The 25,708-nt window shown below is 41.3% G+C and overlaps 1 protein-coding gene and 1 long non-coding RNA gene across 2 annotated transcripts in view; one reads left to right on the forward strand and one right to left on the reverse strand.

Moving 5' to 3' along the window:
* Nucleotides 1-25,708, forward strand: part of ror1 (receptor tyrosine kinase-like orphan receptor 1) — a 147,544-nt gene that overhangs the window by 9,332 nt on the left and 112,504 nt on the right. The gene's annotated exons all lie outside the window — the stretch shown is intronic.
* LOC129350954 (uncharacterized) lies at nucleotides 5,288-6,597 on the reverse strand. The gene is made up of 2 exons (XR_008604552.1): nucleotides 5,623-6,597; nucleotides 5,288-5,508 (listed from the first exon to the last, which is right to left on the reverse strand). It is a non-coding gene; the product is annotated as an uncharacterized LOC129350954 (long non-coding RNA).

Raw genomic sequence — 25,708 nt, forward strand, 5'->3', positions numbered from 1 at the left:
TAGCTCATGCAGAGTTGACATTGCTCTGAATGACTGCTGAAAACACTGTCTATTTGAATGTCCAGCATGCCTGTAAATTGTGACAAAAAAGTTCAGGGGCAAAATTTTTGACGGGAACATGCAACCATAAATTTAGCAGTGACTTAGCATGAATGGAAAAAGGCACAGAAGACCATAAGAAATTTGACTTAAATGGAAATTCCCTTTCTATCCATTCTAATCCTGTGTTGACCACACTGACCGAGGAATCTGGAGTTAAAGGTCTCACTGGATGTAATTCTGAAGCACTGTTAGTTAAATGCCCATCTTGCAAACCACTGCTGGCAAGGCATCCGGCTAATTCAGCACCAACCGGGAAATCGCTATCCCTGTGTGGCATTAGATGTGGTGAAGTCGCCTCTCATCAATCAGATTTAGTGATGGAGCACGATGTGGTCAGGCATTGTTAGAACTTGCTTGTTCCATCTGAATTTTTCAAAATTCGAGCTTAAGATATCATCCACCAAGTGTTTTTTTTGAAGCAACCATAGCTGGTACTATGAGTCTCTGCAGAATTTGACAAGCTCAACACTAAGAGTGTTGGCAAACCTTCAAAGCTAGTCTTAGGGAAAAACTGTTACCATACTTACACTTTGTCTTAAATCCATTCCGGCTTGATGGCCTCACCATAAGGCAGCTTCTTTCAAGGCAAAGTTATTGATTTCTTTGTAGCCTAACTATGCAGCTCGTGCGGCTGTTTTCATCGGAAACAAGCGAGTGAAAAGAATAGCAGGGTGGAAGGATTCAGTCAGTCTTTCTGTGCTACTGACTGTCCAGATGCGTTAACCAGAGGCTTGTAGAATCAATAAGGGAGTGCTGTGTTTGATGTCTGAGTGGCTGTGGGTTTCTGTGGTGAAATCTGTTGGAATGGTAATGGAAGGGTATGGAATAGTCATAGAGCAGGAGTCTGTCTTTGTGTTACTGTGACAAAATTTATGCTATCTTCCCCACTTTCTCTCTCTCTCTCATTCACTCAGAGTTTAACTCCTGTAGAGGAGCTATGCATTAAACAGAGTGGAGAGGAATCTCGTCAGCCGGGACGTTCCCCACCAGGAATTCATACTTTTATCCCGTGAGGAATACTGAATGCTTCTCCTGCCCTCTGCGAAATCTGTCCGGCTTTGAGGCGAATAAAAAATGATGGGGGGGTGTTGAGTATGGAGGACTAAAAGTGCCAAAATTAAATAAATAAATACATCATTAAATAATTAATTAAATATGTCATTAATTAATTAAAATTGGAATTAAATATTTCATTAATTAATTAAAATTGGAATTAAATATGTCATTAATTAATTAAAATTGGAATTAAATACTTAAATGTGTTATTAAATAAATATATCATTAAATAATTAAATATGTCATTAATTAGTTAAAATTGGAATTAAATATGTCATTAATTAATTAAAATTGGAATTAAATACATAAATGTGTTATTAAATATGTCATTAATTTATTAAAATAACAATTATTTAAGTAAAAAACATATTTCATTATTTCACGATTTAATTAATTATTTCATGGTCCTTGTGTTGCAGTGGATCATGAATTAATTTTATCTGTCAACCTCGCCCGTCAAAGTCCGTGGGCGGGACTAACGTGAATCTAGTCTAATCCACTGCTTTTGTCTGCCTTGAAACCGGAAGTAGAAGTCTTTCTAAACATGGTGGCTGTTTAGAGGGAGAGTCGCTGTGAACTTTCTAGAGAGTTGGTGAGAGATCTTTTAGACCTTGCAGAGTATGTGGAAGCAGGACCTGCTGACCGCGAGCATGTAGCGTGTAAAGCAGAGGAATTTATTGAAGTTGTTGAAGTTATTTCCGCACTTTCCGACCAAGATGTTGACCGTAGAGTGACTGCAAATTTAGAGGAAGTACTCCGCCGGTTTTCTGGTACCAGGGTGCAACAGGAGCACACACAGGGACCAGGGCGTTTGGCATACCGAGGGAAGTTCTGGAACATCACGTTCTTTGTGGATTACCAGCCTGTCAAATTGCAGCGATGCTCGGAGTGTCGAGCGCTTTTCCTTTAGGACCTACTCGGCGCGGCACGGCTCCGCTCGTCTTTGTTTAGCCGCGATTCCACAAGCATCTACTCGGCACGGTACGGCTCGTCTCATCTTTGTTAGCGAGCGTTTCCATACGGACTAATTTTCAGCACCTTCTCGGCTGAGGTTCCCAGCGAGCTGAGATGAGCCGATAATGTGGCGTTTACATAGTGCAGGCCACTGATTGGACAGGGAGTGACGACACAGAGCAACTTCAGCACGAAAACAAAATCCTGCATTAAAAAATGACTGTAAACAGCGACGGTGTGCATTGCTCTTCACGAAACTCTCTGTTCTTCATAATTTTAATGTGACAGCCAGACCTGTACCGTGGGTGAATGAAGAGGTCGAGACTTTGTCTTTGGTGGTGGACCAAAGAATACAGAGAGAGCTGGACGGAGAAAGTTTATCAGGAGGTCTCTGAGCGGATGGCCGCTCACATATACAGTAGACTGTATATAAAGAGGACAGAAGCAGTGTAGGGAGAAGCTGAAAAAGCTCAAAAGTGACTATCGGTCCACCCAGGACCACAACGGCCGGCGTGGGTCAACCAGGAGGTGTTGGAAGAGGTTTAATGGAAGCTATTTACTGGCACCGCACCGGCGAGCAACAGGAGGGAGACTCAGCCGCTGCATTGTTGGAGACGTTCGAGAACGGTGAGTGTTTTGTGACTTCAAGAAACTTATACATCATTTATTCCATTGGTGGCAAGCTTCTTTTAAGCAAACAAGTATTTTTAGAAAGTAACGTCGTTGTCTCCTGGAGCAGACAATAAGATAGCTAGTTAGCCATCGGCGCTAACTCCGTGCTCTGCTTGTATTTCGTGCTGCTGTTTCTAACGTTTAGCTCTCAGAAGCTAATACTTCAGTCAGCATGCCGTGTTTTTCTTGTACTTAGAGTGAGTGTTTATTTCTGTTCAAGAATCCCTTTCCACATGCGAAGCCTACTCCATCTCCGTCGCGGAGCCCCCGGCTGCCCTGTCTCCTCTCCACCACCAGCAGCAGCTCCTCTCCAGCACCAGCTTCGACACCGACCCTGTCAACAGCACCGTCTTATCACCGGTAAGACACGGTAAACAGAGAGCATGGTTGATTTTCGCATTATTATTATTACTACAGGTGTAAATGCCTGCAAGCATGATCAGAACAGTGAGACCAACGACCAAGAATTCAGGCAGGTGTAAATGCAAACTGTGCAGCAGCCAGCTCAGGAACGCCTGATGAAAGCTACATGTAGCTGCAGTGACACATAAACAGAACACATGCAGCTGCATTTATTTTCCATTGACTTAACAAGTAAGTCACTCTAATTAATTTACGTTCTGGTGCAGTGTAGTATTGCAACCATTCTTCTTATAGTCACTAGGTAGCTGTGAAACTGAATGAAAATATACATAAAAATGAGAAAACACAGCTCTTCTTAGCAACTCCAAAATGTGCACAGGATGAAATGAAGTTCACACCACGTCGTTTTTGTTTGTGGTGGAGGAGTTACTGCTTGTGCTTTGGTTAAAGCGAAGAGTGCCAGAAGTTTATTAAAGTATCAAAGACATGATCATGATTGAAAATGGATGGACGGGTGGCTAAACACATCACATCATAGCTGTGGAGTCCTTCCAGCTCCTGGGGACTACAATCTCTCAGGACCTCCTGAAAAAGGCTCAGCAGAGGATGTATTTCCTACAACAGCTGAGGAGACATGGCCTGCCACATGAGCTGTTGATCCAGTTCTACACTGCAGTCATCCGATCTGTCCTGTGCACCTCTGGATCAACCACACAGCAGGACAGAAACAGACTACAGCCCATAGTACGGACTGCAGAAAACATCATCAGAGACCCCACTCACCCTGGACATTTGGACTACAGAGCCCTGTACACAAAAATCACCACTACTGTGTTTATAGCAATTACCATTTTGCTAATGTGTTCATACATTCCAGTCTAGCTGTACATTTCTGTTTATATTGTGTTCTATTTTACTACTATTTCTTTTTCCTCCCTGTTCCTCTTTCTATAGTTTATTTTTTATTATTCTCTTCCATATTCCGAGGATGACACCAACAGCCGAAACCAAATTCCGTGTATATTGTGTACTTACTTGGCCATTAAAGCTGACTCTGATCACTTTTCTGTCTTTGGTCTAGGCAAGAGGAAAGGGGGCCACAGAAAACTGGACCTTCCTAGCGTACTTGTGGAGATGCAGGCTGAGGAGGAGTGGAGTCATGCCCAGCATGATGAGAACATCTGGTTGCTCCTCAGCGAGGCAAGAGAGAATGAAGCGGCCTTGCAGCGGGAGGAGATGGCCCAGAATACTGCCTTCAACCAGTCATTCCTGGGTGTGCTGGGGCAGCTGGGTAGGCAGTGGGCAGCCGGCGAGTGTGAGCGAGTCCACCTCCCATAGACTTGAGATTTACAAGTGCTGGTCATATAATTAGAATATCATGAAAAAGCTTGTCTTTTGGACAACTGTCAGGTCAGCAGTCTTCCCCATGATTGTGTAGCCTACAGAACTAGGCTGAGAGACCATATAAAGGCCTTTGCAGGTGTTTTGAGTTAATTAGCTGATTAGAGGTGTCTTCAATATTGAACCTTTCTACAATATTCTAATTTTCAGAGATACCAAATTTGAGATTTTTGTTAGTATTCAGGTATAATCATCAAAGTTAAGAGAAATAAACATTTGAAATATATCAGTCTGTGTAATGAATGAGTATAATATACAAGTTTCACTTTTTGAATGGAATTACTGAAATAATGAACAACTTTTTTCATGATATTCTAATTATATGACCAGCACCTGTAGTTGTATATAGTTTTACTTTTAGTCCTCCACTGTAGGAGAGGCCCACCACAGTTTGTACTTTGCACATTGTAAATAGTTTTGATTTTGCTGCTGACTAATAAACTATTTTGTGACTTATGTGATTGCATCATAACTTCTCATTTTGTCTGTTAAGACACTGGTAGAAAAAGAGTCAACAGTCTGAACCAAACAATTCTATATTCCCTAATAATGTATTTGTGTTTAATGGGATTTAACATGTTTTAACACAAACTCCTTTATGGTTCATAATTCTGGTGACTGAATTACACCAAAGCAATACTGATTTATCAAACTGGAATTTTCTTAAAACAGCTGTTTTAATGTTTTGGCGTTTAATTTTTTATTTAATCTTGCTAACCTTCACAAACAAACAATAGTATAGACACATCTACAAAAGTTTATTGTCAGAATTGCATTAAAGAAAACAATAGCGGTCCGGGGACCGAAAAACAGAAGTATAACAAGAAGAATAACTTTGCATGACACGTAGTGCATCAGTGCATCCTGTACATCTCTGTCCTCCTCCTCTACACCTTGTGCCACTGCAGGCTCATGTGCTGCTGCTTCAGGTAAATCCCATGAAGTCTCATCAGAGAGCATCTGAAACACATACACAGCATACATATTTTAATACCTAATAGCGACAAACTGCAGCCATTACAGGGTCGTTCACAGGACTGATACACGATAGCTAGCGAACTAGCATTAGCTTACCCTCATATGTCGTCTCGTTCATATCCTCTTGTCTTCGGCTTGATACTGCTTTATCGCCTCCCAAACTCTCCTGTGTGTCTCCTCAGTGTTTCGACTCGTCGCTCTCAGCTTTCTCCGACTCTTCTATTACTCTGAATCTGACAGAAAGCCACAGACCGAGCAGCAGGTGTACTATCGCCTCCATGTACATTGTTGCATTGCGTTTGTGTCGCACAGAAATGACGGTAAGGGACTTTCGGACCGCCGTGCTATGACGACTCCACCCACGATGAGGTGGTTCTCAATGTAATGGAAAAACAACTAAACCGAGACGAGCCGTGGCGCGCCGAGTAGATGCTAAAGGAAATGCTAAAGGAAAATTTGTCTTGCACCGCATGTATCAACATTTGGGAAAGAGGACCGAGTCTTTAGCGGTTGCTAATAAAGTTTTGTTTTATTGAGTATCCAAACCAACGTAGAGGTGAATAGCGCCACCCAGTGTATCGGAATGTGTTCACAAGCTCTGCGTCAATCCATTATCTGGAATCGATTTGCCTTGACTTGATGTGCAGGGTAACCAATCAGGTGTTAGGATCCGCCCACCGACTTTGACGGGCGAGGTTGACAGATAAAATTAATTCATGATCCACTGCAACACAAGGACCATGAAATAATTAATTAAATCGTGAAATAATGAAATATGTTTTTTACTTAAAATAATTGTTATTTTAATAAATTAATGACATATTTAATAACACATTTATGTATTTAATTCCAATTTTAATTAATTAATGACATATTTAATTCCAATTTTAACTAATTAATGACATATTTAATTATTTAATGATATATTTATTTAATAACACATTTAAGTATTTAATTCCAATTTTAATTAATTAATGACATATTTAATTCCAATTTTAATTAATTAATGAAATATTTAATTCCAATTTTAATTAATTAATGACATATTTAATTAATTATTTAATGATGTATTTATTTATTTAATTTTGGCACTTTTAGTCCTCCATAGTTGAGGGGAAAATTGAGTTTACCCATTAAAGCAGCCCTCCTGTTTTTCATATTTCTACTTTGAACAGTTAATTTATTTCCCCGTAGATGTCTATCAAAGCTGACACCGACTTGGAACTGGCCCGAGTTTAGGTTTACACGCTGGTATGGTCGTGTCCTGCATGCCAACAGTCCTCTCACACCCAACTCATGTTTTCCTGTCTCTCTATATATCTGTCTCTGCCTCCCCCGTCCCTCCCCTCCTTCTCTCAGAAAGCATTGATTTCAGCAGGGCAGGAAATGAAGCTACAATCCCCTGCGACTCCCAGCATGAGCAGGGGAGACTTGGGGAAGGAAAAGAGGAAGAGGCTCGTGGAGTTAAAGAAATCCGCTGCTAGTTTTTGAGAAAGGGATGAAAGATTGATGGTCTGAGGGGGTGAGTGAGGATTGGGATGGACCTGGCTTGGTGCACAGAAAGCTGAGAATGTTACTGAGACGAGAAAATGTTTTCATATAGGCATTTGAGTGACAGCGGGCTTAAATTAACTCTGGGCCAGTCATATCAGACTGACAGATTTGACTCATTGAAAACAACACATGCTAGAAAACTAAACAGAAATAAACAGCCTCTAAGCGATAACGTGAAAGAGGGCTCTCACGGGTCGAGGACTGGTGGCCCCTCCATTTTTGACAACTCCTGACCTTCATCCCTCTATCAGAAGTCAATGATCTTCTCTTCAGAGGGGCCTGTATAAGAGGCTTAGGCCCGCGTGATCCCGCTGCCTGTTTGTTTAACCTCTGCGTGGCTGCCTCAGCAGCGCTAAGCTTCGTCCACAAGAGCTCATTACCTCTCATCCCTCCATCTTTTACCATTTCAGTCATTGTAGCAACTCAGAACTGGGTTTAAGAGCCTCTGATTAGGTACATTTTCAAACCCTGCGCACTAAAACATAATATAATCTGTTTATAGCATACATGCTCTTAAATATAAGTAAAACTCATGACGTTAACACTTTTGCCTGCAAAATTGCAGCATTTACAGGATTAAATTTGGAATTGCTGAGCAGGGCACGCAGGCAGCGTCATTTCCTAACAGAGGAAGACTGATTCCCAGCATTTCAATGTCCCACAGCAATCTTTAATGGAACATAAAACCTGTCATATCATTACAGCCGTAATTGGAGCAAAGGAGGGATGGCACCGCTTCAGCGTCTTTCCAGACGTTTAGCCACAATCCCAGTGCACTTAAATAGAATATTTATTGAGCTTTTCATTGAGTTGTACAACTGTTTATACTATTGCATGCATTGTGTAATGATGTTTTGCAACAAGGCTGCGGCCTGTAGATCTACGCAGCCGGCTGAAGGGCAAAAAAAAAAAAAAAAGAGGAGAAGCATCCATGGTATGGCCGTTGTGGCTTATTATTCCTGACATGCTCGGCTGACGTACTGATTCGAAATGGGCCGGTGCTGATAATTTGGAGCGAGACAGATTGCCATCGCTGTGATTCATGGCTATTTGAGTGGGAGTTTCAAACAACTGTAAAGTCAGTATGAGCATTCCCCTGCTGGTACCGCTCTGCAGTTTGGACTACTGTCAGCTCACGGCAGGGTCTCGTGGTCGAGTTTGGCAGAGCAGGAGTTTGTCTGAACTTTCCTTCCTTCTCTCCCACTTTTTCACCCTCTTTCTCTGCATCTCTTCTTCTTCCACCTCATCCTTGGAAACCATTCCAAAGCAGAGAGTTTGCTATGAAAACTGTTTATGTTCCAGTTATATCCTGGAGCGTGTTCTGTTCTGGCTCAGTGTTGTTGTTATGTCTTGAGTTGTCTGAGACCTGAACCAGACAGCAGTGACCCACTGTCCCCCCGCTGCCCTCGCTCTGCTCCGTCGGCCCTGTTAGTTCATTTACTCTTTAATTTAAACCTGATTTACAGTTGCCAGTAGCTTAACCTCTACTCATGATGGCCCCGAGCAGGAGTGGACATTGTCCTTTTGTCCTAATATTTATTTCTGTGTGGATACCAGTGCACACACTTGCCTCTCCAAACATTTATAGCTCACTAACGTTCACAAATTCCCAGTGAATAGCAGCTACAAACAACTGACTCTCCTCTGTTCAACTCGATGTCATGCTAACACTGTTCCTTTGATGGTCAAGTGACTGCTGTGTGCTCAGAGTTGCTGACCATAAAAAAACGAGTTTTGATAGACTAAAGATTTAGAAGCTCGGGCTGCTCGATACAGCACTATTCTTAAATTTGTGAGAAAACCTAGACATTTAAAAACACAAAAGCCCCAGAGATATTTGATAGTGAAATGGAACTGGAAGAAATTGGCTCTTTTGATTTCTGTTTGATAGTTTTAGCAGACCAGATAAGATGGAAACATTTTCGGTGCATCCCTGTGAGATAAGCAGAGTTGGGTGATATATTTAGAACCTGCAGCCATGTTAGCTGTAGACTTGTGAGACTATTTAAGGAAGGAACAATTTTCCTGCCCACTGCCCTCCATGTTTAATTGGCACAAATAACCCATTGCTAATGAGTGTACCGTAAGCTTGTAAATGTGTTTAGGAAGTCCCAGCTCTCCGCTTCTTGCTGAATGAGTTACATCACTCTACACACAGTATGTCCAGGAACTCGCAGTGAAGACCCCTTTCTCTCAATGTGACAATTATGCATTTTGAGGCTCTTCCGACTTGAGTGTAATAAAACTTAAAGAAAAAACAGTAGTTAAGAGTTTCCCAGACAATAGCAGAAAAGTGTTTTCCTGTCGGTTACAAAGCAGATAGCTGCCTGCGAGTTTGCCCTCGGCCTGAGCTTCCACAGTAATGTAGCCAGAGTGTGATTGGTGGTATGCATTTGCAAATGTGCACACCCCATGTCCCAGTGTTGGTGGTCTTGGAAAGCCACCAAGATCACCCGGCTGCTCTGTAATGTGAAAGCAATTAGCAGGCAGCGGTTTTACACAGCGGCGATATGTGTGGAATAACAAAGGGGAATGTAGGTCAGCAGCGAGCCGTAGGTACACGGTGTGGCCATCGCGTTCCTTGTAGTTACCTCAAACTATTCGAAGTTATGTAGTTACCACAGATGCACGTTTGAACTTACTTTACCATGAATTTGAGGTTTTTCTCAATGGCCCATAGCAATTACCAATAAAGTCCTTAAAGAGAGAAAATAGATCATACATTAAAATCCTAAATGGGAACCATCCTGCAACACACACGCAATAAAAGGGTGTATTTTACATTTCCAACTTCCAAGAAAAAGGATTTTTGGATTATTGTAAAGGTTCATAGTGAAATTCCTGATGTAAATGGGTTTGTAGTGACTCTAAACCCAGATTTATTCAGCTCCCTGCAGACCTCTTTGATGTCTTCACCCTCCGTTTACTTCATCTGACATTCATTTTAATGAGACGGACTTGCCCTCGATAGAGATCTGCCTCTGACTTTATGTAGGAATACAGTAACTCTGTGCCACACACATATTCACTTTGGGATAGACTGAGTTTCTACTGAGTGAAATTTTTAGTTTTGTGTGTGTGTGTGTGTGTGTGTGTGTGTGTGTTTACTGTGTGCGAGCAGGGTGCGTGCCCTCTGTCACATCTGGCAGCTTGTGGTTTTTTTTCATGAACTGCTAAATGAGGGGAAAAATACTCCCAGCTGCCCTCAGGAGAACTCACCTGGTGTTGCCGTTCTTGTTTTCTCTCTCACACTTTCTGTTGTGCACATTGTTCTCTACAAATCAGGCAGATATTCACACACATTCACTCACAGAAACACTTTAAGCAGCCCGCAGTGTTTTTATCCTTTTCTTTTACAGCCCGTATCAGGACATGCCTGCCTTTTTTAAGCCCAGCTCTAAATACACAGAGCATGAGAAACCTGCCCCGAAACCTGAATGTGTTCTTAAGTAAGATCTCCTGCTGTTACGTCCTAACATAACCTCAGAAGACAGATTAAGACAAGACAAGAAGGACAGTTTGGCAGGGTTATACGCATAGCAGGGAGCGACCACAGTCTCTTCACATGGAAAAGCAATTTTCACCTTGGCCACTGTGGGAAGAGGAGGCCAAGAGCAGCATCCACCCCTCCCACGCCTCACCTCAAACCCCCAGCCGGCATATTTCGGCTATCTGAAGGGAGCAGAGCTGGGAGATATCAGCCCTGAGAGCTGAAAAGCAGCTTTTGTCTCCAGCAACCCTCCAAGACCTCTGTCTACCCGCTCTATCAGCAAATCATAAACTATACAGCACAACTAGAAACACAGGAGCGCACGACGAGAAAGGAAGGAAAAAAAGATGCCGAGGGGAAAAGTCTACAAGATGAAAGGCTTGAAATGAAAAGTAAACAAAGCAGGATTGTTGCCAGCTATAGATCAAATTCTGACAGTTAAATAAACCTGTGCACTTTTTATACTGAACATTAAGAAGGACCTTGGCTGATGAGATGAATCAGGAATAACTGCGATAAGAGCTGAATTTAACATCTTAGTATTGCCACGCTGTATCTAAATCAAGTCTGTCTGCAAGTTTTATGTACTCAGAGGAGACCTCAGAAGTTACTTGCATGTATTCTCACAAACAGAGATATGTTCATACTTTTGTCTTCAATTTGGAAAATTTAGCATCAACATTAAGAAATGAAAGCCTATTTGCAGCCTTCAGTCTCTCAGACTGATTACTACAAGTTGCCACACCATCCTTCTTCCATCTACGTAAAACAGTATATCGATCCTTTTCATACTTTCATTTCATATTCTTTTATTCCTTCTGTGTTCAGTGTCATATTTTTCCTCCTCCTACTGGATTATCTGTTTGCCACAACTTCTTTGTCGTTTCCTTTCACATCCACTCCTCCTCTTTTTCTTGCCCAGACAGGGAGAAAAAAAAAAACCTCCTTTAGCCTGGGAGTAAATTTAGGCACCATGTCTATCAAAGCAAGGCTCACAACTGAGATTTAGAAGGCTTACCGCCTTTCACTCTTAACCCGTCATTTCAGGATTTCCAGGTTTCACACTAGTTGGACGCTGGATAAACAAGGAAACACTGCAGCAGCAGACATTACAGCTTGCGAGGGGAGCAAGGCGAGATTTAGACGACACTAATCCTAATGACTGTGTTTACATGTACACTACTATCTTACTTCCAGTATGTAGCTGATTTATTCAAGTTTCTTACGCAGCTATCGCGTACAGTATGCCAAACAGGCATCTAATTGGGCCAAAATAGGACATGACTGATTGACACAGAAAGTCATACTGTGTTCTACTGGTAAAATTCCTTTTATTCAAGTACACAAATATTTATATGATGCATGGATACTCAAGACCTGCTCTTTTATAATTACATATAAAACATATGGATTATTATCACTATTGTTTAGTTTATAAATACCAAAGCTGAGTTTACCTTCTGTGCTGTTTTTATTTCAGCTGAACCATTGCATAATAACGCAATTTCTCCTATTCTGGTCCACCTTTAGTCTACAACAAGATGTTTTTTTTTTTAGTTATATTACTCAAAGAAGTAATTCAAGGAACCTTTTTTCACCGTCTAGTAAATGCAAGGCTGCAACATAATAAATCTAATTTACTTTATTTGGATAAGAATTGACTTGGAAAAACCTTTTAAGTTGCAAACATTGTTTTGTTGGCTTGGGTTGACATGGTAATGTTGGTAATTGAATCAACTTAACATTGTGTATAATTTAAACTTAAATATCTGCATTAGTTGATTTAAAGCTAAATTCAAGTTGAGATACCTTAATGAAATTGACTTCTTAACTATTTTTTTTTCTCATTGAGATCAGATTTGAAATCCACTTCCCTTGAAGCAGCTTGATTTTTAAATTTTCTTTTAAAAAGTTGTGTTTATAATGATTGTAATCAAATGCATAACATTTATACAGCATATTCATTTTAAATCTGTTGGAAGAACTTTTTTTTTAAGTAATCAACTTAAAATGCTTATTAATGCTACTAATCACTAAATGAGTGTTAACTAATAATACCTTTGATTGCAGATGAAGAACCAATTCCCTCAACTCGACGTAGTTTGTTGATTGGACATGATTTCATCAGAAGTTGTCATAACTGAAAAAGACTGATGTAAACTGTTAATTTAGTTTTTGTTGAGCCCAAACATTATTTTTTTTAGAGTGTTCTGTATATGTGGCCAAAATTTGACCCTCACCCCTGTGTTGCCATGTCGTTATTGTACCCTTTACCCACAGGCCACAAATCTGCTGTCTTTTTTGTCTCCAAATGATATGTTTTGCCTTCACCCTGCTTGTTAGGACTTTAAACAGAATAATCTACAAGTGGCATAGCTCATAAGTCATCAGGGTGGTGTACTGTAGTGAGCAGGAAAGCCCCTGTTTTACCACAGGGCCCAAGTTCAGGAACCTGTGTTGGTGAACGCCCACGCCTTTCAAGTGTCCCGAAACAAGACAGTGAACGGCCACCAGGCCTCGGAGAGCTCTTCATTAACTGACCCTGCACTCTGATGCCCCTGTACAGTGGAGAAAATGAAAAGAAAATGTCCCAACTGGGATCTATAAAGTAGCCCATGCAAGTCGGTACACTTCCTCAAAGTCTGACTCGGCCTAGTCCCTTAAGTGCCAGCGGACCACCAAGATTACAGTCAGACCTGCCCCTGGACTGGTCTCAGTAAAACAGAGCAGTGCAGAGGCGGTCTCTCTGCAGGGGAATTTCTGAGACAGGACACTTCCCAACTGGTCTGCTCTGTGCTAAATGCAGTCGTAGGACAAGCTACATTATTCGCTTCAAAGTCCTACGTTATTATTAGCACCTTTTATCTTCCACACATTAGTATAATGTCAGTTACACACATATTTCATAATTGATTCTCTACATGTATTCATGTCTAAGCATGTCTAAGCAAAGTTTGATATATTTTAGTAAATTCTGTTAAATCTAATTAACTTGTTACATCAGTTTGAGTAAAGCCACCCAAGGGTCAAAAGGCCAAGAAAAGAGACAACTGTTGTGTTATTTTACACTAATCATCTAAAATGCCTGCACTGCTCTGACCTGTTGTCTGTCTTTCTGTCACATGGCCACGTTGAACTGCTGTTACACTAGCCCATTCACTGTATTTACCCCTAAAAATGTCCTCAGGTCACGTGACTTGGACGACATAGTTTGAGCAGTTATTTGCAGCTCCCCAGCTCCCACTAACTCTTGTCTACTCGGCTGCTGGTTTGTCTGTGTTTTCGTGAATTTGCTGCTGAGAAGTTTACAGGACATTGGAAGCTGCTGGAGCGTCAGTCAGGCAATGATGCATTTAAGCAGCATAAGACAGACTGGCTGCATCCTTGGGCTTCTGTTTTGAATAAAACACCTCTGGGAGACACACTATAACACACTGTTGAAGACTAGTGACCCCTCCAGTTCACTTAGAGTATATACATATATATATATATATATATATATATATATATATATATATATATATATATATATATATATATATATATATATATATATATATATGTATGTATGCAGGACTATATGTGTGTGTGTGTGTGTGTGTGTGTGTGTGTGTGTGTGTGTGTGTGTCTTGGAAAAAAGCTAATGCCCTTATCTACTAGTTAGATAGTTGGATTGGACTTGTAAACTGTGCAGATTTGGCTTGATTTTAGTATTCCAGAATAAAAAGATAAAAATCAAGGCCTGCAGAGGGTAAAAAGGGGTCCAGTGTGAAAAAGGGGAAGCAGCCTTACATGAAAGGCAAAGAGAGACGGGGTAGATGGTTATTGATAAGAATTTAGACGTTTTATTGTAACATCTGGATGTGTTGATAATTGATATTCTACTGGTGACTGTAAGTTCCAGTGAACAGCAGCAGACGAGGGAAGGAGGGCTCATGAGAGGTACTTAATTGAAGAGCTGAGGAGAATGAGTGAGAGGAAAAGAATGAGTGAGCAAAGGAGGGAGACTGAGTAAACAAGAGAGTGAAAGAGAGAGGGGGCAAATCTTTTATGAGGCATGGAAAGCAGGGTGAAAGTACAAGACAGGGGGGAGACGGTGCCTGTGGTGGGTCTGAATAGAGGGACCCCATGTCCTCTTTAATGTTAAATGAATAACTCCTGACCCGACACAGGCTTTTAATTGGGCTAACCAGCAGTTGGATGGAGAGCGAGGTTGGATGTGCTGTGAGAAGGTGAGAAAATGCACATGGTCTATCATCATCACTATATTATGTCAATGTGTACATCATCTACTAATGTGTGGAAGTTTTTGGAATGTTAGATTTTAAGATTTTTATCCTTAATCCATTAAAATCAGGGATCTTGGATTTATTCTGTAGTATGACAGCAAACCCAAATGTGCAACCAGAATCAAAAAGTACTCTTGCAAGGGCATTAGAACATACTCCAGTTTGGTTTATACAAGCTAAAGTGTTGAATGTGTCTGATTCAGGCTTCAGCAATAAACTGAACATATTTGGATGTAATTATAGGCTTTGGGAAAATTATGACTATTTTTAAAATTTTTTTGGCAGTTTCACAGACTAAAGTATTAATGGATGAAATAATCAGTTGATTAACAAATAATGAAAATAATTGTTAATTGTAGCCCTGCATGAGTTGCTGGCATTTGGTAAAACTGTGTTCATATGAAGTGAAAGAGAATGCATCCCTGGCTATTGGACTAACTGGCCAGCTGTTTAGCCACTGGCTCCAGATAACTGAATAAAAGTACACACTATATACTTTGCAAATGCTTGTTAAAACTGCTAAAATATCAATTTTGGGCTGGAGTAATGGTAGTATGTTGCCATTGTTGCAGTCTTAAATACTTGTGAGCCATTCTGAAGCCTAAGGAACAGAAACGCTAACCACTTTAGAGCAGTCCTGTACTCACAAATTACATTCCTATATATCTAAATGGCATTCTTAAAAATATTTTAACCCTTTGATGCACAACAGGGGTCAAAAGTGACCCAAATCCAATGGAAAATGGGTATCTCCTGACCCACGCTACGTATCAAAGGGTTAAGTGAACATACTTTATTTAATTAATTTCACTACTTTTCTGTTGCCAGTTTTCAGCCAACAGGTCATACACTTATTAGATGAGAGAGTAGTCATGGTAACCCAGGAGATGGAGAAGAAGCTGTTGTGAAAGGGTTGTATTTTAACTCAAACTGTGCTATTTTCCTATATCAAGTGCCTTTCTTGGCTAAACCTAACCAAGCTTCGAACATGTAGTTACTGTTGTCAAAGTGTCAATCAAAATATGATATTTTCCTAACGCTAACCACATAGTTTTGGTGCCAAAACCAAACCAAACTAAGCCAAACCAAACTAAACCAGTGAGTGAAACCCAAAAGTAAACAAGTAAAAATGAAACTAAAGTCTAAGAATAATGGTTCCATGAAACTTGGTCTCATGGGACATGAAACTTCTTACTGCTGACTTGCGCCATCATCATCCTCCCCCCTCTACCTCTTTTATGTTGCTGTTTTATCTTTTGGAGAGACAGTACATTTATTTCAAAAAGAAATGGGTTTTTTTAAAATTGTAAATGAGAAGGCGGTTTACTTTTGTTTTTGGGAAATGGGGTTGTTCACTGCACGACCATATTGTTTCTTTTTAAGCTGTGTATTAGGTACACATCCAATGCAATTCTACAACTTTACAATTTCATTGAACAGACACTTCTATCCAAAGCAATGTACATCTGAGAGTAGATACAACACAAGCAAGGATCTAAGTAAGGAGAAAACAACCTTGATGAGGGCCATAAAGTAAGTTCAATACTGACATATCTACTGAAATCCAGCATTTTCTGTGGTTTTAACCTTATTCTACCTTCCAAACTCCTTATAGCAACACCAGTGTCTTTCCAATACCTTGATGTTCCTTTTTTCCAGAACAAATTTATTTTCATTGCAGAGGTTGAGTACACATCATCTGTTTGAGTTTGTTCCTGCTGCGGACACCACTGGGAGGAAACCGTACAGACCTATGATCCAAAACAATGAGCCTAAACCTGCTTTAGGTTGCAAGAATTCACAAAGATGTGTTGACCCCCAGTGGGATTGGTGTGAATAGTAATTCTTTCTTGTGACACGGTTTTATTCAAATCAATGTGATATCATTACTGCTTATGAGAGATGTAACAAATCTCCGCTCACTGGCTGACTGGGTGGTGGACTTTTAAGGCTCACAGCTCAGGCTATGAGGCCCTCCCATGTTTGGAAAAAGAAGGAGCCCATAGGATACCCTGTGCACGAATGACGGGGCAGAAGGGGGTGCTGGGAAGGTGGAGAGGAGATGGCTGAAAGAGGCAGCTCAAGCAGAAAGAGAGGGAGAGGGGTTAAGTGGAGGCAGGTGTTCCATGACAAACCTTACAACCCCCCACCTCTCCTTTACTCCACTCCACTCCACTCCACCAGCGCTGGTCCACTGAGAGTTCAGAAAACCAGCCCAAGAACAGACAATTGTTAGTCACTTCTCTCTTTCTCCCCTACCTTTTCTGCGAGCCCTTATCCAGATCAGATCTAATCTATCCCACCAAATTGCACTCTTTTCCTTTCATCCCAGGTTTTTCCTCCCCTGTGTGCGTTCCCCATTGCAGCAGGACCACCTGGCTTTGTGGTTTAAAATCGTATAGAACTCCTGTTGCTTTAAGCAGATGGACAGCCTTCCACACTGCCTGACCCAGCTGGCAAATTAATTTAGATTGGATTGACTTAAAAAATCATGTTCTCTCATCATGTTCCAGAGGTTATTAAAACCTCGCTCAAGACAGAACGGTACACAAATCCAGTTTTGATTGCTGGAAAAACAGGGCGCGCATGATTGATGTCATTTTGTAATTTTGTTAAGTAAAATTCAATCAGCCCATGATTATACATTTTGCCCTTTTAAATGTAATGCATTTAGTATATCTTCCAGGGGATTTTGTTGTTGGCACATCACTATCACATTTCCTTTGGTTGCTTACGCCATTTCTGAGTAGCGATTCCTGATTAAGATGCCCTTTTCTGGTCCTCCTAAAGCAGCGCAACTCATCTTCTGTCACACACAATGTCTCAGACTCCAGGGAGTGGATTTTGAGGAAATACTGTTGCATGATGTGTGCTGGTTTCAAAACTATACCAATTGGCCTGAAGGGTTGTGAGGAAGTTTACGTCAGGTAATAGCCGATGTGTTTATAACTGGAAATCTCATGACATATTCTGAAGTTTATGTAGAAATTTTTCTCAGCATAAGATTGAATACACTCCAGCAGTGGTTTATGACATGGAAATGTTGAATTGTACTAAAGTATAGACATGTGTAGTACTACTGTTGTATTACTTGCTTGCTGTAAGAACTGCAGTATTATTATTACTGGAAAGTGTCTCTCCACAGATGAGTCAAGTGGGATTCTTAATAGCAGACACCATAGCTTTCATTTGACCCCTTTCCTCTAAGCATGACTCACAGAGCCTCTATTGTGTCAGTGATGTGTGGGCACACTTTGTGTAACTGGAACGCTTGGTAGTTGTTATGATTGACAAGTATGTGTCTTCTGGTCTGCCAAAACATAAAGTGTGTGTGTCTGTGTGGACGGAGAGGATGATGTCTTCGAAATACTGTTGGTTCTGGTCCCACAGCGACTGCCTCTTGTTGTGGTGTCCTTGAGCAGCTTCAGACAGCTTCAGTAAAACATCTGGAAGGAAGAAAAAATGCAGCTGCTTTTTTGGTCTGAATGTCTGAATCACCACTTGTCATCGTGCACGCACACGTTCATGCGCACACACATCACACTTTCCTTGCTTGGATGAATGAATCTGAGGATCCTTTTGTGTGTCACCGTCTCCTCTGTGGCTCTGGCTCGCACTAACTTTCTGCAACAATCAGACTCCAGGTTGTAAGATGGTTCTTTGTTCAAGTGTTTTTCTGTCAGTTGGAATTCCATTTTTTCCAGAGTATTTTACAAGAATATAAATTGAATGAAATACATGTTAACTCAATGAGCAGCTACTCAGTGATCCAGAGGCTCCAATCCCCTCCAGAGGAGAGTAGTACTGGTAGACACAGAGAGATAAGAGACAGACTCAGAATAGAAACAACCACAACCATTCACTGCAATGGTACTGATTAAAGACTTTAAAAAGAATGCAGTTTCCCCCAGTCAACAAGCACTATCTTCTGCCAGCACATTCATATATATATATAAAGTTCATGGAAACAGTAAAATCTGACAAAGAATTTAATAATTTTGCAAAACGTTTTTTATGACCACTTGTGCTGGTTTTGACTTTTTCAAATAAAACAAATAACACTTAGTGCATCTTTTTCCAAATATGCTTTAACAGCATTAGATTCACGTGACTGATCAGCTGTTTCCGATTCTTTCCTTGTCTTTGCCGTTGAACGCCATGAAACATGACTACAGACATGAAAGAATAATTACAGCTTCTCAGATTGAAAACAATTCCTAAGGAGCTCGTACCATTTCTCTCTCATACATGGCCAAAGTTTTGTTTGTTTCTTCTTCTTGTCTGAGGTTTTCTAGCGGTTAGGAGACAATTGGGTTTGTTTCTGTCTTCTTCTACTCTGTTTATTACAGCCATGTGTAACCTAGCGTACTCCACCACCTCATGACAAAACTACACAGCCTAGTTTTCCACTCTGGAGCACTTAATGGAAACAAGCCTATTTCTTGCGACAATTATATGAAAACATAGCTTTTGATTAGCCCATGGTCTTGTGAATGCTCTGAAAACATTTTCTGTTGTGTATCAGAGAGGTGCAGATTCCCAGGATGCTGTGTGTTTTGGCTGGACTTTCTTTGTCTTTCTTCCTCACATACATGCATACATACATACATACATACATACATACAGACACGCTACTTAAACACAAATCAGACAGTGATAACAAGGTCGGCACTTTATAGCTGCCGCACTACCTTAACTGGTGTCCATTTGTGATAAAGAGCCAGACCTTATCAATACGTTATCACCCACAGGACGAGAGGCAACATGCCACACAGCAGTAGTTATAACAGGGGGGGGGGGGGGAGGTAAAAACCCTGCAGTCATTCAGTCATCTGCTGTATTCCATCATCATTGTACTCTGTAGGACCTCTAGTGTCCTAAAGCTTATTGCAGTCGCTTTCCTCAATGACTTGGTTCAATTTAAAAGCCATCGATTCTGAAGTGTTTTTGGCAGTGAGTAACAGCACATTGTGTTCTTATTTCTGTTCCCAGTGGCTGTTGTGTAGCTCTTCATCAAATCTAATTAAGTTTTCTGAGAAATTGTCACTTCTTAGTCTGACATTCTCTTCCATTCGTGGCTGAATTTCTAGATGTGTGTGTGTGTTATTGTGGATGTAGTTTCTCCAAGTCATGCATGTGTGTAAATGCTCACTTGGCGTTTTATTTCTGTACATTTGTGTAAATTTGACCCCACGGTCTTGTGGGCCGGTCGGTGAGCTTCATAAGAATAATGTTACATGAAACTGGGGAATAAAGGAAAGTAAGACAGAGAGGGAAAGTCATGAGAATGAAGGCTAGCACCCGAGGTGATTGCGATGCAGAGTTTGCAGGGAGAGAAAGCTGAGCAGGAGGACGGGAGGTTATTGGATTGCTCCGGTCACCTCCAGAAATGACTTTTCCATGACTCCAGGTATGTGATCCTGGCTGAGCTCGGGGATATCCTCTGTTTATGCTCAGGCAAAGACCCGCAGATTTGGCGGCCTGGTATTCACCTGATTAAAATGACCTTCTTATGTAAACTAAGCTGGCAGCTTGAGAGCGGTGAGCAGACACGGGACCTTTGGGGACCTGGACATTGTATGAACAATTCTGTCTGTGTAATTAACACACACACACACACACACACACACACACACACACACACACACACACACACACACACACACACACACACACACACACACACACACGCTGAGGGGAATGTGTGTTCAAACTACAAGCAAGTCCTATCACTATGGAAGAGTTAGTAGCACTAATAAAACTATCATCTGTCTTGGTAGTAAACAAACACTGCAAGGTATTTTTATGAGCAATCTGTCTGCAGTATAGATTTTTGTGTGTTTTTCTATAGCGTGTGTGTACACAGTTGCTAAGGCCAGGTGAAAAGGATTAAACAGTAAGGCCCAAGGCAGCATATACTCCTTTTTTGGGTGGATGCTCCATCAGTCATCTGTCTTCTTGTCATCTCTGCTTGTTCTCAGGTTGCCTTTTGTCTTCACTACTCTCCAACATTCCCATTTTGCTACAGTATGTCGGTCTTTTCCATGCTATCTCATGTCACTACGATTGTTATTTTCTCTCTCTTATTCCCAGCTGTCTTTTTTTTTAATGTCTCTTTTATGTGTTGAGGTCAAGTAGTGTGGATGCAGTGATTTCAGTCTCGATTAGAATCTAAAACTAAAGCCCACCTTTTCCCTGCTTTCCAATGCAGCATGTGCTTTTCAGGTTTGTGTATGTGCATGCAGAACCTAACTGCATCCTGTGGTTGGTATATCATCGCTGACAGCTGTCATATTGTTATAATGCAGCGTCTTCCTTGAGAGCAGCTGGTTCTTATACCTGTGGTCTACTTATCCCCCTTGCTGCTGTAAATCTTTGCTTGTCTGAACTTCGCTAGCTGTTAGAATCTGCTGGTAGCAGGACACTTGTTGCACAATTACTGTCACTGCATAGTGTATGAGTATTAGTCCAAAAAATAATTCTGGGTTAATAGGCTAAATAGACTTAAGGATCTTTGATTTTTTCCAAACACAATGAACTTCTTATGGTGTTCTGGTAATCTCTGTGTTAAATGGAACAGTGTACAACAGTTAGCAATTAAATTATAAGTCAAGAGAGGTTAACTAATGGTTACAGTAGCTCAATCATGCAAAAATCCTCTGGAAAATATCACTAAATAATGCATGTGGAAAACCAGATGGCCCCGATAAACAGTTTTCCTGCTCTCAACTCTGTCTTTCACTTACAAAGACCTTAAGCATTACACAGTTTGGCTAAATCAGACAGTACTTTTGCCAAGGGGGAAAAAAGAGAACATTTGAAATTTAGATTGGAGCCAAAAGGCAGAAAGGTCTAAATGTAAGATGAAAATGAAATCTGTGACTTCACAAGGATACCTTCTGGCTCTCACAGGAGTTTTTTAGTTTAAGGTGTGGTTATTTTTGAGGTCAGAGAAAATAGGTCAGGAAGACGGAATCATGAAACTTTTAGTATTGATTGTGTATTAAAAATCTGTAGACGCATTTCATTTATGCATTAAATAGCAAGTGTGCATTTGAATCGTGGGTATTAGAGGCGACAGTGGGCTGGAACTTCACAAAGGAATGACCATGTTGCCTAAACTTTGATTTCAGGTTAAATATAAACACAGAAATTGGAGTAATAGGATTAGCACATGTCTGTAACAATATGCTGACCTTCGTCGGAGGGGCACACCATTATGGAGCACAGCCACCCCCCCATCTCTGACTGTATCAGTTGTCTCACCCTCATACAAAACCTCACAACAGGTAGTCGGCAGTGCAAAACTGACTCCAGATCAAAGTCACTGTGAGGGCACCCCCAACCCCGAGTGTGAATTGAATTGAATTGCAGCTCTGTAGGCATGACCCTGTCCAAATGTTAGTACAGGACATTTGGCAATAAGGATCTAGCCACCGCTTTGACCTGTGTGGCCTGCCAGGGTTTCAGACTTCATATGGAATCAGTTTTCCTTTAATTTCTGTATTTAAACCATAGCCGACATCTGTTACGTTCTGGGGAAAAAAACTGATCTAAAACCTGTTGCCTGTGTATTGAACAGTTGGTTTCCTTGGTTGGGCGCAGGGCTGCCGAGGACACGGGGAGGAGTGGGAATGTCAAGACAAAGACTACCAGTAGAGAAGGAATGCCGGTGTCCTGCTGAGCTAATCCTAGCTGGAAGAAAGGAGAAAATGTGGAAAGCGAGGGAGAGAGGGAGGAGACGAAAAGATGGCAAAGGAAGGTCCCAGGGTTTGGGCAGAAATGGAAAGGGTTGCTTGAGAAAAAAAATCCTCTTCCCATTCACTGGTTTCTCTCTAACTTTCACCTGCTTTCTCTCTATGGCTCTAGGGTGTTCTCTTTTTCGCTGGTGGTCCAACTGGTCTCTGTTCAGTTATCGAGGCATTTGGAGTTAATGAGACAGCTGTACCATTTGAGAGGTGAAGTCCTTTAGATCAGCTCTGCTCAGTCTGCATGGCCCAGCGCTCGCTTGTCTTTTTAGTCCCGAGGGGAGTGAGTAATGCCACTTTCACCCTCAAGGGCCATTTATATTGAAACAAACGCCCACCTCAGCCTGCTTTGTTTGGGAGTAGACGGATGATTTTAGATTAGATCAGGCTCTTTTTAGCAGATTAAACCAATAAGGATCCTTGTGCATATTTTAGTGGAGTGTGCGGGGAATATTAAATTATATCCAGGTCTCAGAGGCATCTGTTGCTTGAATATTTGTCCCAATGAGAAGCATCTTTATTTCTCTAGAATATTTTTGCACAAGGGCTTGTAAAGATTTTGTAGACATTTACACTGCTGTACTAGTGAGTGTGCACAGACAGTTGTGTTTTCAATCCAAGCATGAGAAAATACAGGGAGAGTCTGAGCCTTTTGATTTAAAGCAGAAAGCCTATGAATGAATGCTGGAGAGAGCTGCAGCTTCAGACTGACCCCACCAGATAGGAACCAGACCACTGGGAGCTTAGGTAACATGGACTTAGACTTAAAGTGACTTAGAAAACCAACAGCATGCAAACAGTGAAGATGATGTGGACTTTGAAGGTTGTGTCTCTCAAACAAATATGAGCACCATGTTAGAGATAAAAGATGGCGACGTCATGATACATCTACCCACTTCACTGCTTGGGAGAAGCCGGCATGTTGCCTCAGTGGCTGAATCCAAACCATTTCCTGGCCTCCTGGTTTTGTCCTGTCTGGTCCAAGCTTGAAGCAATTAGAAGCGGCTCGAGGGAAATCACCTCCTTTTACTATGTGGTCTGGCTCATTTTTCACAACACCGCGAACTCCTTTAAAGTGTTGACAGAGACATTAAACACGAAGGCCTCCATCACTGACGAGCTGTTTTGGGATGAAGGTGAGCTCATGTCAGCTGAAACCAATAAGGAGGATTCTTTAAAGAGGAAAATATTCAATTTAGGGAAGAGTGACATTGAGAATATAGCTGTTGTCATCAAGAAGTAGAGGCGGAGGCTTTGGAAGAAATCTTACTGTTGGTTTTGGCCAGTGCTTATCAATATCATCAACAATAATGGCATTAGCTGTTTAATATAAGGTGTCAGCTTTTATTTTGCCTGAATTTTTAATGTACTCGTAGTTGCGAAATATGCACATACAGTTCAGTATGCAGGATATTCTATTGGAAAATATTTTTAGGACGTTCCCCAACTATCCCCTGATTTATCTCTTACTTTGGACTGCAAGTTGAGATGTTTTAAGGGATAATCCAAGAGGAGAAAGTCGAGAGATGTGATTCATGAACAGTTCGGTGTTTGTTGTGGTGACTGGTCCAGATGGATTTCCACAGCGGATGGAAGCTGAAGACAGTATTTTTATGATCCCACCACTTTTCACTCCTCACAGCCCATTGCACACAAAACAGAGGTCAGTGTTTCCTTTATCACCCGCTGCCTCTGCTTTTCTTCCTTCTCATTTCTGCCTGTCGTTTTTGATTTCTGCCTTTCTTACAGCTCCTCTCTCTGCTCTTTGGCTCAGGAAATTTGTCTTACTCAAATCCATAAGGCAAGATGATTTAAAGCCCCTCTCCCCACTTTCAGCCAAAAGCATGCTTAATGTCTTCTTCTTGATTACCTGTAGGCAGGAGAGATGGATAGTGTGCATTATTCATTATTCGTAGGATTTGAAAAGTAAGTGCAGTCTGCCGTGAGCAACAACTCGCTGTCTGGTTTGCCGCTTTAGCGTGAAGAGACCAGCGTAAAGCTGTAGATATTATGTTTTCAGGAATCAATGAATTCCTTGACGAAGCCGAAATCTCAACAGAAGGAAATATCAGAGGGAAAGAAAAGAAGGGAGTGGAGGGGGGTTGTTCGGGGTTGGGAATGGCTGGTGAGACATGGATTTCATTAGAGGTCCCTGTGTGAGCGGGCCTCGTCCAGGAGAGAGGGCATTGTTCTGCTCGCTGCCCCCAGCTCAGAGCTCCTGCCATGGGCAAAGCTTGTTAGAGAGACAGCCTCCTGTAGAGGCGACTGGACAAGGGTTATCAAAGGACAAAGGAGCCTTTTGGTGTGCTGACAGGCGGACAGGTCAGACGCTGTGGTGTGTGTGTCAGTCAGAGAGGGGGTTTGTGTAGTGTGTGATGATGTGTGGGTCCGTGCTTTGGCACAAGAATCCTCCTCTTGTGTGTTTTTAAATGTTTGTTCACAGCAGTTGGGTCAGTGTGAATAGAAGACTGTTGATGGGTAGCGGTCTGACTGGCCCCCAGCAGATGCATGTGCTGCGAGCTTGTCGTGACGGAGCGCTGATCAGAGCCAAGGCGATAAAGGTGGCAGCAGAAAATGTTGAAGCAGACCATTGTTTGCTCCACTAGCAACTGAAATAACCGTACAAATCTGCTCTAATAAAAAAGTTCAATCCAATCTGTTGCAATGTTTACTGTAGGATTTGACTCTGTACACAGTTGTCGGACTATTTTCCTGTTTGAGAGAAAACAGAAGAGCAGCTGTAACCTTTCAGAGTCAGTGTTATGTTGAGTAACAAAAGATGATTATAATGAATAAAATGTTTCCTCTTGCTGGATCAGTGCACCAAATATGATACTCCAAAGGAGACCTACATTTAGTTGTGAGTGTCTATCCTGAGTGGGGTGTTAAAAAAGGCTTCAAATCACAAGTTAGATTAAATCAAACAAACCATTTTAAATCCTGAGTAGTACAAGTTAGTTTGCATCAGATGTGAGGCTTGATCGAAAAGTTCAGAGTGTCTTTGAAAGTAAAAAACTGCACCTGATTAAAATTTGGCTGCCATTACTGTCAAAGTGTTCACCATGTGAAACAATATTGTGCTCCAAGGCCTTCTGGAATGC

This window comes from Amphiprion ocellaris, chromosome 2, assembly GCF_022539595.1.
Source record: "Amphiprion ocellaris isolate individual 3 ecotype Okinawa chromosome 2, ASM2253959v1, whole genome shotgun sequence".
Classification (NCBI taxonomy): Eukaryota; Metazoa; Chordata; class Actinopteri; family Pomacentridae; genus Amphiprion; species Amphiprion ocellaris.